The following is a 14,728-nucleotide window of genomic DNA, read 5'->3' as shown; positions in this document are numbered from 1 at the left end:
ATTTTTTTTGTTCTTTTTAATTTTAACTAGTTAATTAGTTTAACAAAAACGGTAAAATAACTTAACAAAAAACGTATAACCGTAAAATTTGATAACCGTATAACCGTAAAATAACTTAACAAAAACGGTAAAATAACTTAACAAAAAACGTATAACCGTAAAATAACTTAATTAACAAAAAACGTATAACTTAACAAATAACCGTAAAATTTGATAATTAACAAAAAAAACGTATATACGGAGAGGGGGCGGCGAGGGGGGCGGCGATGTGCGCGGTGTTTTTTTTAGGGATCGAGAGGGGGCGGCGAGGGTTATACATGTGTGTTGTCCTCGCCTCCCTCTCCGTGACGCCGTTGTCTACCGCCCCGTCTCGCGCTCTACCGCGACACCCTCTCCCACCCCTTCCTCGCCCCCTCCTTTTGCCACCGCCCTTTCGCCACCGCCACCGCCACTGCCCCCCTTCTTCACTTAATTAATTTGTTTTTACTACATGTTTTCAGGACTGACATAATGGCGGACGATAGAGCTGACCCGATTATGGACAACTATGATCCGGACGGTGAAGCACATATGTTCGGCATCATAAACGGCGATATTCTATATGTGCCGACCGGATAAGAAGAAGATGATATCTCTTCTTATCTGAACCTTGACGGTGAAGATGAAGGGCGCCGTCAGCAAGATGATGCCGAACAAACGTCGATAAACGACGATCTTCAAATGGAAGTAGCAACCACCTCCGGCGCTGAGGTATATATATACATTGAGCCTCTGGTGATACAAACTAACTGATTTGAATAAATATGTGTGGACTAACGCGCGCGACTCTCTTTCTTATTTTAGCCCTCGGCCGGATCGTCGAAACAATCGAGTACGTCGTCAAAGCGTGGCGCAACCAAGACGATGTAACAAGGAGAAACATGCACCATCGAGGTTGTCGACAGTGCAACCGGCAGGCCGCTGGAGCCCCGCAAGAACGCCACCAAGTTTGTCAACCAATGCGGAGCCATTGTTAGAGACAACGTCTCGATCACCGTCCAGGAGTGGAATAAGCCAAAGAAGGCACGAATTGCTGGTTTCACTTTTGTCGATAAGAGAACAAAAAAAGATTGCTTCAAGAAGCTTATGGAACATTTCGTTCTACCTCCGGAATACAACAAATTCGATGAGGAGGGTAACAAGATTGAGGAAAACAAGGAGAGGAGGAGGCTAGTCAAACAGTTCGCTCTTCATAAGATGGCCAACGCATTCCGGAAATTCAAGCAAAATCTAGCCCATGACTTTGTCAAGCAGAACAAGACTCCGGATTTCAAAGGACAATATGAGAAACTGAAACATGATTGGCCAGAATTTGTGAAGCAAAAGAAATCGGAGCAGTTCATTCAAATATCGAAAAAAATAAGGAAAATGCGGCTAAGAAGGAGTACAATCATATTATGGGGCCAGGAGGGTATCGCCTTTGGGAGCCTAGGTGGGAGAAGATGGAGAACGAGCTGAGGGCGCGAGGAATCCGTCCAGGTACGGAGGGATGGGACCCAAGGGCCAAAAGCTGGTGGTACGGGCATGGGGGAACGCTGAACCCGGAGACAGGGGAGTGTGTTTACCGGGGCAAAATAATTAAACCCACCCAAGCCCTTATTGACGCAATGAGGGATGCTCAAGAGGGGAAGATCAAGTTCAACAGAGAGAACGACGCGCTGACAAAAGCCCTCGGGAATCCTGAACACGGAGGACGTGTACGAGGCATGGGGCACATTCCGTGGAAAATAGGGTTCCCCCAGAATGATGACCCGTATGGTTACAGAAGCCGGAAGAGAAAGATGGATCGGGAAGCAGATGTTGTGGCACGGTTGGCATCGGAAATGGATGTGATGAAGAAAACCGTGAGTGTACTAGTAGCCGAAAGAGATGCAGCTCGGGCGCAGCATGAAGATCATCCAGCGGATCTCAGAAGCCAGCAGCGGAGAAGCAGTGTGGCTTCCACGGAGGCCCCACCGGCTGGTGCAGATGCACCGACGATCGAAATTACTGCACTGGAGCCTCTGGTGGTCGAAATTACTGCACCGGAGCCTCTGGTGGTCGAAATTACTGCACCGGAGCCTCCTCGCTACCCCGTGGACGATATAAAGGAGATGAAAGAATGTCATCTGTATTATCCTATCGGGAACATGTCCATGAAGGTAGCCATCGGCAGTGCTTTACCATGTTTACATGGAGCACTCCACCACAACAACCCCATTCAAGATGGCTATGCTCGTGTCACGGTGGAGGACATAGTCCAAGGGTTTGAGGACCTGGAGATTGACATTGCTACACCTGAAGGGGAGAAAAGACTTGGAGATGTCAAGCGCCATTTCATTCTATGGCAAAAGAAGTTTATCAAGTTTCCAGGCGAGGCGCCAAGGACAACAAGTCCACCCCCCTACGGTGGTGGCGGTTCACCTACACCTCCGTCACGTCAGCCGACGCCCCCCAGTCCACAACGTCCGGCGGGTGATCAGACGACGCCCCCCAGTCCTCGTCCGGCGGGTGATCAGACGCCGCCCCCCAATCCACCTCCGGCAAAGAAGCAGAAGCAGTCCTGGATTATTAACCCGGACCCTTATGTACCTAAGACCACAAAGGTACCGGAGCCATCACTGAAGCCTCTCCCCACAAGGCCTTGGGAACGTAGTGCCGAGGAAACTGCCGCGGCCGCGGCTGCTGATCATGAGAAATGGAAGGCGGACTGCAAGAAGAAAAGAGAGCCCGAGCCCAAGCCAGTATTTTCTGATGAGCAAAAGAAGTGGGCTAAGTCATTTTTGAGCACACCGTCCCAAGCCGCGAAGAATCTGCCTGACGACTATGCACGTGAACTTCGTAGGCAGGCACTCATGTTGAAGGAGAAGAAAGAGCGGGCGGAGAACCAGGAGAACAAAGCCTTGGAGGAGGCCGAGAAAACGGAATTAGAAAGTAAAAAAAGCGGGAAACGAGTTGCCCAGCTCGGGGAACAAAGTAAACAATCGATTGCCCCGCTTATAGTGAAAGCCGCCGGTCCGGATGACCCCGATATCATAGCAGCTGCGGCAGCACATGGATTAACTGTAACGAGTGCCAGAGAACAAGCGACCAACTTAGGTATTACTCTTCGTGAACTGTTAGGCCTTGATGAGGCGCCAGTGAAGGAGGTAGTAATTACATATGTGAAGAATGGGCCTCTCGTCGAGCCTGCACAGGAAGAGGATCTACCTCCACAAATGAAAGGTCTGCTGAAATGGTACAAGGGTTACATAAAAATAAAAACGCCAAAGAATATATTTATGCGGAAGTTAGATATGAGCATCACTTCAAACATTACTATGTACAAATTCATCTGAGTGAATTGTTCCAGCTTTTCAATCTGCGCGAGCTCGACAAATCTATCATCAGTTGCTACGTTCTGTAAGTGATTTATTTCTACCCCATCTCGTTCATATTGCCTGCACTATATATATGTCCTAACTATATTGTTGTGTCCGCTATTATACATGCAGAATGAAGATTAAGGAATGCAGAGTAAGGAACATCCATGATGTTGGGTTCATTGACCCACACATCGTTAATGGATATGTGTTGGAGCATCACCCCGCCGACATGGAGGCAGACCTGTGGCAGTTTCTTACAAAGCAGGAACTCAAAAGTGATATTCTATTTCCTTACCATTTTGGGTGAGTGTTTCTGTCTTGAGCACATTCTCTTTTATTTACTCCATGCATGGTATGTGGCCGGCTAATCGATGAGTTATGCATGACGTACTGTGCATGTATCGTGTCCGCAGGTTCCACTGGATTCTGCTAGTAATTAAAGTTGACACCTCAGAATGTCTCGTCCACGACTCTCTGAATAAGGATCCAAAGCTTTGGGGCGACATGAGAAGAATGCTGCAGAAGTAATTATTTTCATTCATTTGCGCTCTATATCGATCGGCCTATTTCGTTCATTTCCTAATATCAAGTAACTAATAACTCTCTTGTTCATTTAATTTTCTTTGCCTCTTAGGGTTTGGAGACGGTTCGTAGATACAAAGGTCGGTGAATTCAAAAAAGAGCTAGAATTCAAAAGGTCAAAGGCTAAGAATGGTGAGGATATTCAGCCAGCGGGGACCAATCTATGTGCATACTATGTCTGTGAGATGATCCGGAGATACACCTCTGAGCGGGTTTCGAGTGATACCAATGCTCAGAGGAATAACCTCCGGATGATGCTTAGTCCAGAAGCTCGCTTCCGACCACTTCAAGAGGAACTAGCTGGATGGTTCAGGAGGGAAGTCCTCCATCCTAAAGGAGAACACCATTACGAGGACGTAGAACTTTATATGCATTAAATTATGTATGGAAACTTGTTCAAAATTGTATATGGTCATCCGATGATATTGAATATATATTGTATATTCCTCTTGAATTCTTTTTGGTTCTAATTTCAAATTTGTTTGAAATTGTACATTCATATGAATGTATGTAGTACCGTAGAATATGTGAAACTCCTTCAAAATTAAAATAAAGCACAAAAGAAATAAAACAATACAAACTGAACAGAAAACAGGTTTAGGGGGGGGGGGGCTAAAACCCTAAACCTGCGGCGGCCTTTAGTCGCGGTTGGCCAGAAGAACCGCGACTAAAGGTCCTCCGCCCCGACGGCCGCCTGGCGCCCACGTGGACGGGCCTTTAGTCGCGGTTCTTAAGCAACCGCAACTAAAGGGGGGGGCCTTTAGTCGCGCCCGTTCGGTCGCGGTTGCGCAACCGCGACTAATGGCAGTTGCGAACCGCGACCAAAGGCCCTTTTTCCACCAGTGAAGCAAACAGAAAGGCAAGCGAACGAGAGAGGAGATTAGGAAAGAGAGGGCGAATAAAACGGCAAGGATGAAGTGGGGGGAGAGGAAAACGAGAGGCAAATAATGTAAATGCGAGGGAGATGGGTTTGTGATGGGTACTTGGTATGTCTTGACTTGAGCGAAGAACTCTCCGGCAACGGTGCCAGAAATCCTTCTTGCTACGTCTTGAGCTAGCGTTGGTTTTCCCCAAAGAGGAGAGGATGATGCAGCAAAGTGTAGCGTAAGTATTTCCCTCAGTTTTGAGAACCAAGATATCAATCCAGTAGGAGGCTCCTCAAAAGTCCCACGCACCTACACAAACAAACTGAGAACTCGCAACCAACACAATAAAGGGGTTGTCAATCCCTTCACGGTCACTTACGAAAGTGAGATCTGATAGAGATAGTATGATAAGATAAATATATTTTTGGTATTTTATAATATAGATGCAAGAAAGTAAAGATGCAAATAAAAGTATATTGAAAGCAAATATGATAAGAGATAGACCCGGGGGCCATAGGTTTCACTAGAGGCTTCTCTCGAGAGCATAAGTATTAGGGTGGGTGAACAAATTATTGTTAAGCAATTGATAGAAAAGTGAATAATTATGATGTTATCTAGGCATGATCATGTGTATAGGCATCACGTCCATAACAAGTAGACCGACTCCTGCCTGCATCTACTACTATTACTCCACACATCGACCGACTCCTGCCTGCATCTAGAGTATTAAGTTCATAAGAACAGAGTAACACATTAAGCAAGATGACATGATGTAGAGGGATAAACTCAAGCAATATGATATAAAACCCATCTTGTTATCCTCGATGGCAACAATACAATACGTGTCTTGCAACCCTTTCTGTCACTGGGTAAGATCACCGCAAGATTGAACCCAAAGCTAAGCACTTCTCCCATGGCAAGAAAGATCAATCTAGTAGGCCAAACCAAACCGATAATTCAAAGAGACTTGCAAAGATAACTCAATCATACATAAAAGAATTCAGAGAAGATTCAATTAATATCCATAGATAAATCTGATCATAAACCCACAATTCATCGGATCTCGACAAACACACCGTAAAAAGAGATTACATCGAATAGATCTCCACAAGAGAGGGGGAGAACATTGTATTGATATCCAAAAAGAGAGAAGAAGCCATCTAGCTAATAACTATGGACCCGTAGGTCTGTGGTAAACTACTCACAACTAATAGGAGGGGCAAGGATGTTGATGTAGAGGCCCTCCGTGGTCGATTCCCCCTCCGGCAGAGTGCCGGCGAAGGCTCCAAAATGGGATCTCGCGGATACAGAAGGTTAAGGTGGTGGAAATTGTGTTTCGTGGTGCTCCTGGATGTTTTCGGGGTCCGTGGATATATATAGGAGGAAGAAGTAAGTCGGTGGATGCCCGAGGGGCCCATGAGACAGGGGGCGCGCCCTACAGGGGGGGCCGTGCCCTCCTATCTCGTGGGGCCCTCGGAGCTTTCTTGACTTGCATTCTAGGCTCTCCGGATCAGATTTGTTCCAAAAATAACGCTCCCGAAGGTTTCATTCCGTTTGGACTCCGTTTGATATTCCTTTTCTTCGAAATACTGAAATAGGCAAAAAACAGCAATATGGGTTGGGCCTCCGGTTAGTAGGTTAGTCCCAAAAATGATATAAATGTGTAGAATAAAACCCATAAACATCCAAAAGGGATAATATAATAGCATGGAACAATAAAAAATTATAGATACGTTGGAGACGTATCATAAAGCCATATGTGGAAGCCACTGGGGGAGTCGACATAGAGCGATCACCATCACGCGTGAAAGTCGCGAGAGGAGTCGATGTAGAGCGGTCACCGCCGCCCGCGGAAGCCGTGAGAGGAGTCGACGTAGAGCGGTCACCATCGCGCACGGAAGCCGCAAGAGGAGTCGATGTAGAGCGGCCAACAACACCGGTGGAAGTCGCAAAATGTGTCGAAGTAGAGCGACAACCACCATCTCCAAGCGGGCGAGCACCAAGCACCGAGGAAAGGCGCATGTGCGAGACAAGATCAATGTATGGAACACCACCGAAAAACATCGAGCGACGATGAAGAGATGTACCCGACGAAAGCATTGTACCTCTTTTTTTTACTCTTTCTTTTAGCTCAATCTCCAATCCAACAGAATACGCCCGAAACAGGGCCAAAGGTGTCAACAGCAATTGAGGCTCAAAACGTGGCCCGAGTTGCCCACGCTCAGGATAACACACGAAGCGGCCTCGTTCATGGATGGACGAGCGGAAGAGGCACAGGCGAGCCTGCAGGGGTCACCGGTGGCATAGGCGTGTCCGACGAGCGAGATGGAGCGGAGCCGGTGGCGGCCAGAGAATGCCCCAGATAGGCAGCGGGCGGCGGCCTGATCACCGGACGGCCTTCTCGGGGGCAGTCTGACAGGGAGGAAGGGTCGGCGCCCTAGGCGGGGTAAGCCGGATGAGGTGCTATTCACGCAGGGGATCGGATACCCGCAATCTCCCTGGTACTCCCGATCTTCCATTGGCCCTCGCTCTCTTCTTCTCTTCAATCTGGTTGTGGCATGGTGAAGAGAGGTGGCTAGATGTGGTGGTGCTGGAAGATAAAACAACATCCGGTGATGGTGGGGCTGGATCGGGCGGGCGGGTGTGGCAAAACAGCAGCAACGATCAGCCACAGGGAAGGAGCAGTGGCTACCGGCAGGGAAGAGGACAGCGACGGCCAAGAGTACTGGCGGACGCGAGATGGGATCGAATGTAGCACAAGTTGTGCATGCGGAAAAAAAACCTAATGCTCTAATACCATGTTAGGAAAATATGCAACTTGATATTATTAGGAGGCCAAAGCCATCATATATACATGTACAAGAGAATGCCAAGGGGTTAGAATACAAAAGGCCAAAGATCATCATCAATATAACTCTAACAATAATGTCCAAACGTTCGGAATATTGGGACAGATCCGAACGGTTGATTAAGTTCCTTTTTTCTTTCTTAGCTAATCATGCATTTAATCCCCTGTTACTACCTACTCTGTTATATGTACATTACCATGTTATTTGCATGAAGTTACCAAGGGTAACATACCCCTAGTCAAGGTAACGTGATGTTTGTACGTGAGCTATCAGCTTTGTTATATGTATATTACCTCGCTATTTACGCAGGAATTACCGAGGTATGTTTTCAACAATCTCTCTCCTCTTTATCCTCGTGTTTATACGTGAGTTATCATATTACCATGTTATTTACACAAAAAATTGGTGTCTATTTTCAACAAAAAAATTCTTCCGAATCAAAGTTATTGTGGTGTTTGGACGTAAGTTATCATGTCTGCGGCGAGTAAAATATGATGCTATTTACACAAAAGTTATCAAGGTACTCCCCCCGTCTGGTGAAAAGTGCACATATAAAAAAATTAGGACAAATTATGGAGCAGAGTAAAAAATGCATTGGAAATGTGCAAATCACCATCTCTCTCCTCTTTAATTACCCAACTCCCAATAAGCTAAGTGCATGTAGAAATTAAGGAGATCATGTGTAGAATGTTATTGACGTTGATTACCGTGTGATAAGAGAGAAGCATTTTTTCTACTTTAAAGTGCATTGGAAAGATAAAAGTATACTCTTTTGTGGACAAATTTTAAAGCCAAACGCACACTCTTCACCGGACGGAGCGAGTATGTTTCAACAACTTTTTTCCTACAGTGGAATAGTTATCAGTGTGTTTAGATGTAAGTTATCAAGTATGTGGTGCATAAATTACCAAGATGTTTATATAGAATTATCGGGGTATGTTTTAATAATTTTTTCCCCGGGTGAAAACTTATCAATGTGTTTGTATGTAAGTTATCAAGTCTGTGATGCATAAATTACTAGAATTTTAAATGATATGGAACGGAATTTGAGTGCATAATTGTAGAAGCAGACCGATGAGATTACCGTTTCAGTTTTTCAACCCCCCTACTCACTTTTTTATTTTGGGTTTGATGTCATATGAAGAAATTACAAGTATTGTGTAAAAAAATTATGAACAAAAGAATTAATTAACTCGATTGGTTGGTACTTTGAGAATCAATGTTCAGTTCGTGTGTTCAAGGAAATCCCGCGATTATAGGATCGCACGAGGCGATCAAGGAGGCGACCAGGTTTCCCTTGCGCGCCGCCAGTGACGTCATCGGTTCCCTCTCTCTCTGTCGTCCACTCCAGCGGTGGGAGGGAGGGGGAACCTCAGGTCTGTTCGCTAGGTGGGTGTATGGTAGGGTTAGGGTTGAAGGAGACGCTGCCGAGGCCGTTGCGGTGGTGTCGCGTCAGAATAAATTTCTCCAGGCTCCATTCGCGATCAGGCGAGGCTTTTGCCTGCGTCTAGGAGCCAGCGGGGTTGGGGATCCCCGGATCTTGTCGAGGTCGCGGGCTATGGTGGCTGGAGGTCCATCGGTACTAGCCGTTTGGGTCCTCAGATGGGCGATGGATGCAGCAAGACGAAGACCTTTCTTCTTCCTTGTTGGTATGATTTTGTAAGTGCATCTAGTGCCACCCCTAGTTGGTTTTGGAGTATTGACGACAAAGTTGGTTGAGGGACTAATGCGTTTGTGAGAATTGTAGGATAACGCAGGTAGTGTCCCTCAATGATTCGGTTTACCTACTAGAGATGACCTCTAAAAATGTATGAAGACATTGAAGACTATGGTGGTATGAGAAGATATTCATATTGAAGACTATGACATGAGAAGACATTGCGTGAAGACTATGGAGCGCGAAGACTGTGTGGTTTCGTTGTTTCCTTTTCTTCTTTGTTGAGTCATAGGAACCACCGTACTATTAAGTGGGGTCCAAGTGAACTAAGTCAGAGTGACTGAAGTGATGCTCAACCCAAATCCTATGTCTTCGGACGAAGACAATGAGAGCAAATCTTATCCAGAGTTGGATGAGTCAGCTTTGCTTGTAGCCCAAGTAAAGTTGTCGTGTGTGTTTGAAATCTGACCGTTGGAACACGTGTCAGTTCCTTAGTGACCCAGGGTCACTTTGGACAAATCAGGTCGGGTTGCCTTGTGGCTATAAATAGCCCACCCCCTACACCATAAATTGGTGGCTGCTCAGAGTTAGTTTACGACTTTTGTCGTTTTGAGAGCAACCCACCTCGAAGCCTTTGAGAGAGAAATCCTTGCGAGGACAAAGCCCAAACACCCAGAGCCAAAGAGTGTTAGGCATCACTGAAGTCTTTCTGTCTGTGTGACCTGAAGACTTATTACACTTGAGGACTGTGTATCCTCCAGCCGGTTAGGCGTCGTGTTCTGAGCATCCAAGAGTCACTATGGATTGCCGGGTGAACGAAGTCTGTGAAGGTTTGGAAGTCTACCTTGAAGACTTACCAGAGTGATTGGGCGAGGACTAAGTGTCCTTAGCTCAAGGGGAATAAGGTGAAGACACGGTCTTCTGAGTTGAATCTCAGCCTTCCTAACCAGACGTATAGTTGTCACAGCAACTGGAACTAGTCCAACAAATCATGTGTCTTCAACAAGTGACTGGTTCTATCTCTTCCCTCCTTTACCTTGAGTTTGTCTTCGTGAAGTCATTGCTTATCTGTCTTATCTGATTGACTTCATTGCTTGACTACTGTTGTTGATTGACTTCATACTATCTTCCATCCTGATCCTACTACCTAGCTGCTATTAGTCTTCGTACGTTAATGCTATTGCATACTTGACTATGGCTTGCTTGTTGTAGTTTATCTTCCGCTGCATATCAATTAGGGCATTTCTATTATTTGTCTTCGAAACTTCCACGTTTTGAAGACTTTGATAAAAATTGCCTATTCACCCCCCTCTAGTCGATAACTAGCACTTTCAGTTGGTATCAGAGCAAGGTACTCCCTTGTTCTGTGTGATTTGGTTTAACCACCTGGAGTTTAGCTATGTCGACTGCAGGATCGAGGAATGTATCTTGCCCCACCTTTGACGGTCATGAGTATCCCCGGTGGAAAGCCATGATGAAGAAGCGACTCATGGCTATGGACAGCAAATTGTGGACCGTCACCGAGATTGGTCTTACCGATCTATGCAAGATGGCGGAGGCTGATGACATTCGCAAGTACACTCTACTGAACCTCACAGCGAAGGATGTCATCTGCTCTTGCCTGTCCCAAAATCAGTTCAGGAACGTCATGCACCTCAATCACGCGAAGCTAATCTGGGACCAGCTTTCTGAGGTCTATGATAGTCATCTTAATCATCATGATCCTTGGCTTGATGACTACAAGGAGTCTCTTAAAGAGATGACCTTTCTACCTGAACCGTCTTCATATTCACCATGCCTCATGACAGGGGGTGCTAAGGTAACTGAATGCTATCTTTCTGAAACTAGTGATGATGAATCGGCTGATGAATTTGGCCCCAGCTATGTCGAACTTGCTTCCCTTGCCACTAAACAACAAAAAGCTCTGGAAAAGATTCAAAACATGCTTAGTAAGAGCGATGATATGTTGGGCGAAGAAATGGATCAGTCAAAAGCTTTGGCTGAGAGTCTTCAGAGACTTCATTCCAAGTTTGACGCCCTTCAAGATCAACATAATGCTCTCTTATCTGATCATGAGAAACTTTCTTCTGAATGTCTTCAAAGAGAGCAAGATCTTGAAAAGATAAGAGTGGATTATGAAGTTCTTCTGAAGAAGCACGATTCATTACTTGCGCAACAGATCAGTCCCGCTCAGGATGAATTTGAACCACCATGCTTAAAATGCACTGAGCCTGATAACGCTACCTCTGTTGCTGAATGTTCCACTGCTGCTACTGTTGCTCTGTCTTCAACTACTGATGTGGTAACTAACCCCTCTTCTGAGGATACCACTACTATTGGTGATGAAAATGCTAGGTTGAAGACATTGCTTGAAACAGGGATGTATAAAAGTCTGAAAGGGCATCAGACACTTTGTGATGTCCTCAAAAAGCAGATTCTGAACCGAAACCCTAGGAAAGAGGGTGTTGGGTTCGAGAGGAAAATGAATCCTGATAGTTCCTACTGGAAGCCTGAGCAGTATCCCAAAACCATATGGGTTGCTGCAAAGGAACCTTCAGTGGATCCATCCACTTATCTGGCTTTGCCTGTGCTAATCCTATTATCATTGATGAATCCTTTGATGCAAACTATAAACTGTTCAAAAATCAGAATGGTGAAGTGTTTGCGAGGTATATTGGTACTAACTGCAGGAATGGACCGCCAATGAAGAAGATCTGGGTTCCCAAAAGCTGTCTTGAGAATCTTCCTGTGAATGTTGTCATGACACCACCAGGGAAGAAGGCAAACCCCAGACCAAAGGCGTCACATGGTCCAACGGCTTCATACGGAAACAGGACTCACCTGAGTCACCCTAACGCCAATGTTTTGCAGGGAAATCACACTCAAACTTATGAATATGAGCGTGTGTCTTCAAACCGCTATGTTCACAATACTAAGAACTTTTCTGCCTATTCATATGAGTATCATTCATCTCCTACAAGGCTATTTGCTAGGGCTCCAAAGCCGAAATTCTCAGATGCTGCACTTAGACTCATTGCTTCTAAGCCACCCCTCAAGATGTGGGTGGTGAAGAAGAACTAACTCTCTTTTGCAGAACATGGTCTCCAGCCAGCAATCAAAGGCGTCTGATATTATTGCTGGGGACCTAAAACACAAAAAGGGACGCATGATAAAATGACTTACTATGTATTCCACATATGAATCGCTTACCTGTCATACTGTGTGCTAACTTTCATCTATGCTGTGATAATCCAAGTGTGCATCAACTGCTTATGCTTCACAACATACATTGTGAAGCCTATCCTCCTAACTGCACTATAGGGCACGTCACCAAAAGCTTCAGAATGGATTATTGACAACGGATGCACTAATCATATGACTGGTGATCGAAGTCTTCTCATGGACTCAACCTTACGTCCATCCGACAAGAGTCAAATCACATTTGCTGACACTGGTAAAGGCAAGGTATTGGGTCTAGGTAGAGTTGCAATCTCAAAGGATCAACACATGGATAAAGTGATGCTTGTTGAATCCCTTGGATTCAACTTAATGTCTGTCTCAATGCTTTGTGACTTAAACATGATTGTGATATTTGGAAAATATCGTTGCCTTGTACTAATGGAATCTGACAAGTCTCTAGTCTTTGAAGGGTATAGGAAAGGTGATCTATACATGGTAGATTTCTCAGCAGGTCCACAACTTGCCGTATGTCTTCTTGCAAAAGCTTCAGAATGCTGGCTCTGGCATCGAAGGCTGGGGCATGCTGGCATGAGGAACTTGCACACTCTCGTCAAGAAGAAGCATGTCATAGGCATCGAAGGTGTCAAATTCAAGAAAGATCATTTGTGCGGTGCTTGCGAAGCTGGGAAGATGACGAGGGCCAAGCACCCCTCGAAGACAATCATGACGACATCTCAACCCTTTGAGCTGTTGCACATGGACTTATTTGGCCCTACTCACTACTCCACCCTCACAACAACGGTGTGTCTCTATGGCTTCGTCATTGTTGATGACTACTCAAGATATACATGGGTGCACATAATTCTCTACAAGATTGAAGTACAAGATGTCTTCAGACGATTCGCCAATCGAGTAATGAACAATTATGGCGTCAAGATCAAGCATATCAGAAGTGATAATGGCACTGAATTCAAGAACACCGGCCTTGATCTATATCTGGATACAATGGGAATCACTCATGAATTCTCTGCTCCATATACACCTCGGCAAAATGGCATCGTTGAGCGCAAGAACAGAACCCTCATTGAGATGGCTCGAACAATGCTTGACGAGTACAAGACACCAAGAAAATTCTGGCCTGAAGCCATTGATACAGCTTGTCACATCATCAACCGTGTCTACATCCATAAGCTTCTGGGCAAAAGATCCTATGAGCTCCTTACTGGCAAGAAGCCAAATGTCAGCTACTTCAGAGTCTTTGGAGCTAGGTGCTGGATCAAGGATCCCCATCACAAGTCAAAATTTGAACCCAAAGCTCACGAAGGCTTCATGCTTGGCTATGGACAGGATTCGCACTCTTACAGAGTCTTCAACCTCTTCCACTACAAAATCGTTGAAACAGTGGATGTGTGATTTGATGAAACCAATGGTTCACAACGAGAGCTCCTGCCAAGCACACTTGATGAAGCTCCTTCCAGTGAATCTATCAAGCTGATGGGAACTGGTGAGATCATGCCCTCTGAAGCACAGCCTGAAGAGGAACTTATCATTTCTGCACCAAACCAACCTGAAGACAATGCTCAGACCGAAGACAATACTTCCAATGATGACAATGATCAGCATGAGCAAGGTCTTCGTCCAGTTCATCCTCGTGTTGCAAATGAAGTACAAGTTGAGAAGATAATTGATAGCATCAACGCACCTGGTCCGCTTACTCGATCAAGAGCAACACAGTTAGCAAATTTCTGTGGGCATTTTTCATTTGTATCAATATCTGAACCCAAGAAAGTTGCTGAAGCCTTTATGGAACCTGAATGGATTCAAGCCATGTAAGAAGAACTTCAACAGTTCAAGCTGAATAATGTTTGGGAACTAGTCAAGCGCCCTGACCCTCGTAAGCATAACATTATTGGCACAAGGATATACTCAAGTTGAAGGAATTGACTTCGATGAAACATTTGCTCCTGTGGCTAGGCTTGAAGCTATTCGCATACTGCTAGCCTATGCAAATCACCACAACATCTTGCTATATCAAATGGATGTGAAAAGCGCCTTCCTCAACGGCAAGATTGAAGAAGAAGTGTATGTTTCTCAACCACCTGGCTTTGAAGATCCAAAACATCCTGATATGGTGTACAAACTCAACAAAGCACTGTATGGGCTCAAACAAGCTCCTCGCGCTTGGTATGATACAATCAAAGACTTCCTGAA

At 45.4% G+C, this 14,728-nt stretch overlaps 2 long non-coding RNA genes across 3 annotated transcripts in view; one reads left to right on the top strand and one right to left on the bottom strand.

Annotated features, from left to right (window-relative positions):
* Positions 1–7,107, bottom strand: part of LOC123047177 (uncharacterized) — a 14,125-nt gene extending 7,018 nt beyond the window's left edge. The window contains exons 1-2 of one of the 2 annotated variants that reach the window (XR_006422827.1): positions 7,092–7,107; positions 4,248–4,249 (exon numbers count right to left, since the gene is read on the bottom strand). This is a non-coding gene — a long non-coding RNA (uncharacterized lncRNA). The remainder of the gene's footprint in view (positions 1–4,247; positions 4,250–7,091) is intronic. The other variant, XR_006422828.1, reaches the window with a different exon arrangement.
* Positions 1–7,107, top strand: part of LOC123047175 (uncharacterized) — a 14,005-nt gene extending 6,898 nt beyond the window's left edge. The window contains exons 2-3 of the long non-coding RNA XR_006422826.1: positions 6,911–6,914; positions 7,095–7,107. This is a non-coding gene — a long non-coding RNA (uncharacterized lncRNA). The remainder of the gene's footprint in view (positions 1–6,910; positions 6,915–7,094) is intronic.
* Positions 7,108–14,728: the final 7,621 nt, after the last annotated feature.

The sequence above is a fragment of the Triticum aestivum genome, chromosome 2B, assembly GCF_018294505.1.
Source record: "Triticum aestivum cultivar Chinese Spring chromosome 2B, IWGSC CS RefSeq v2.1, whole genome shotgun sequence".
Classification (NCBI taxonomy): Eukaryota; Viridiplantae; Streptophyta; class Magnoliopsida; order Poales; family Poaceae; genus Triticum; species Triticum aestivum.
Note: the sequence above shows the minus strand (reverse complement) of the source record. Positions and strands in the feature narration are given on the sequence as shown.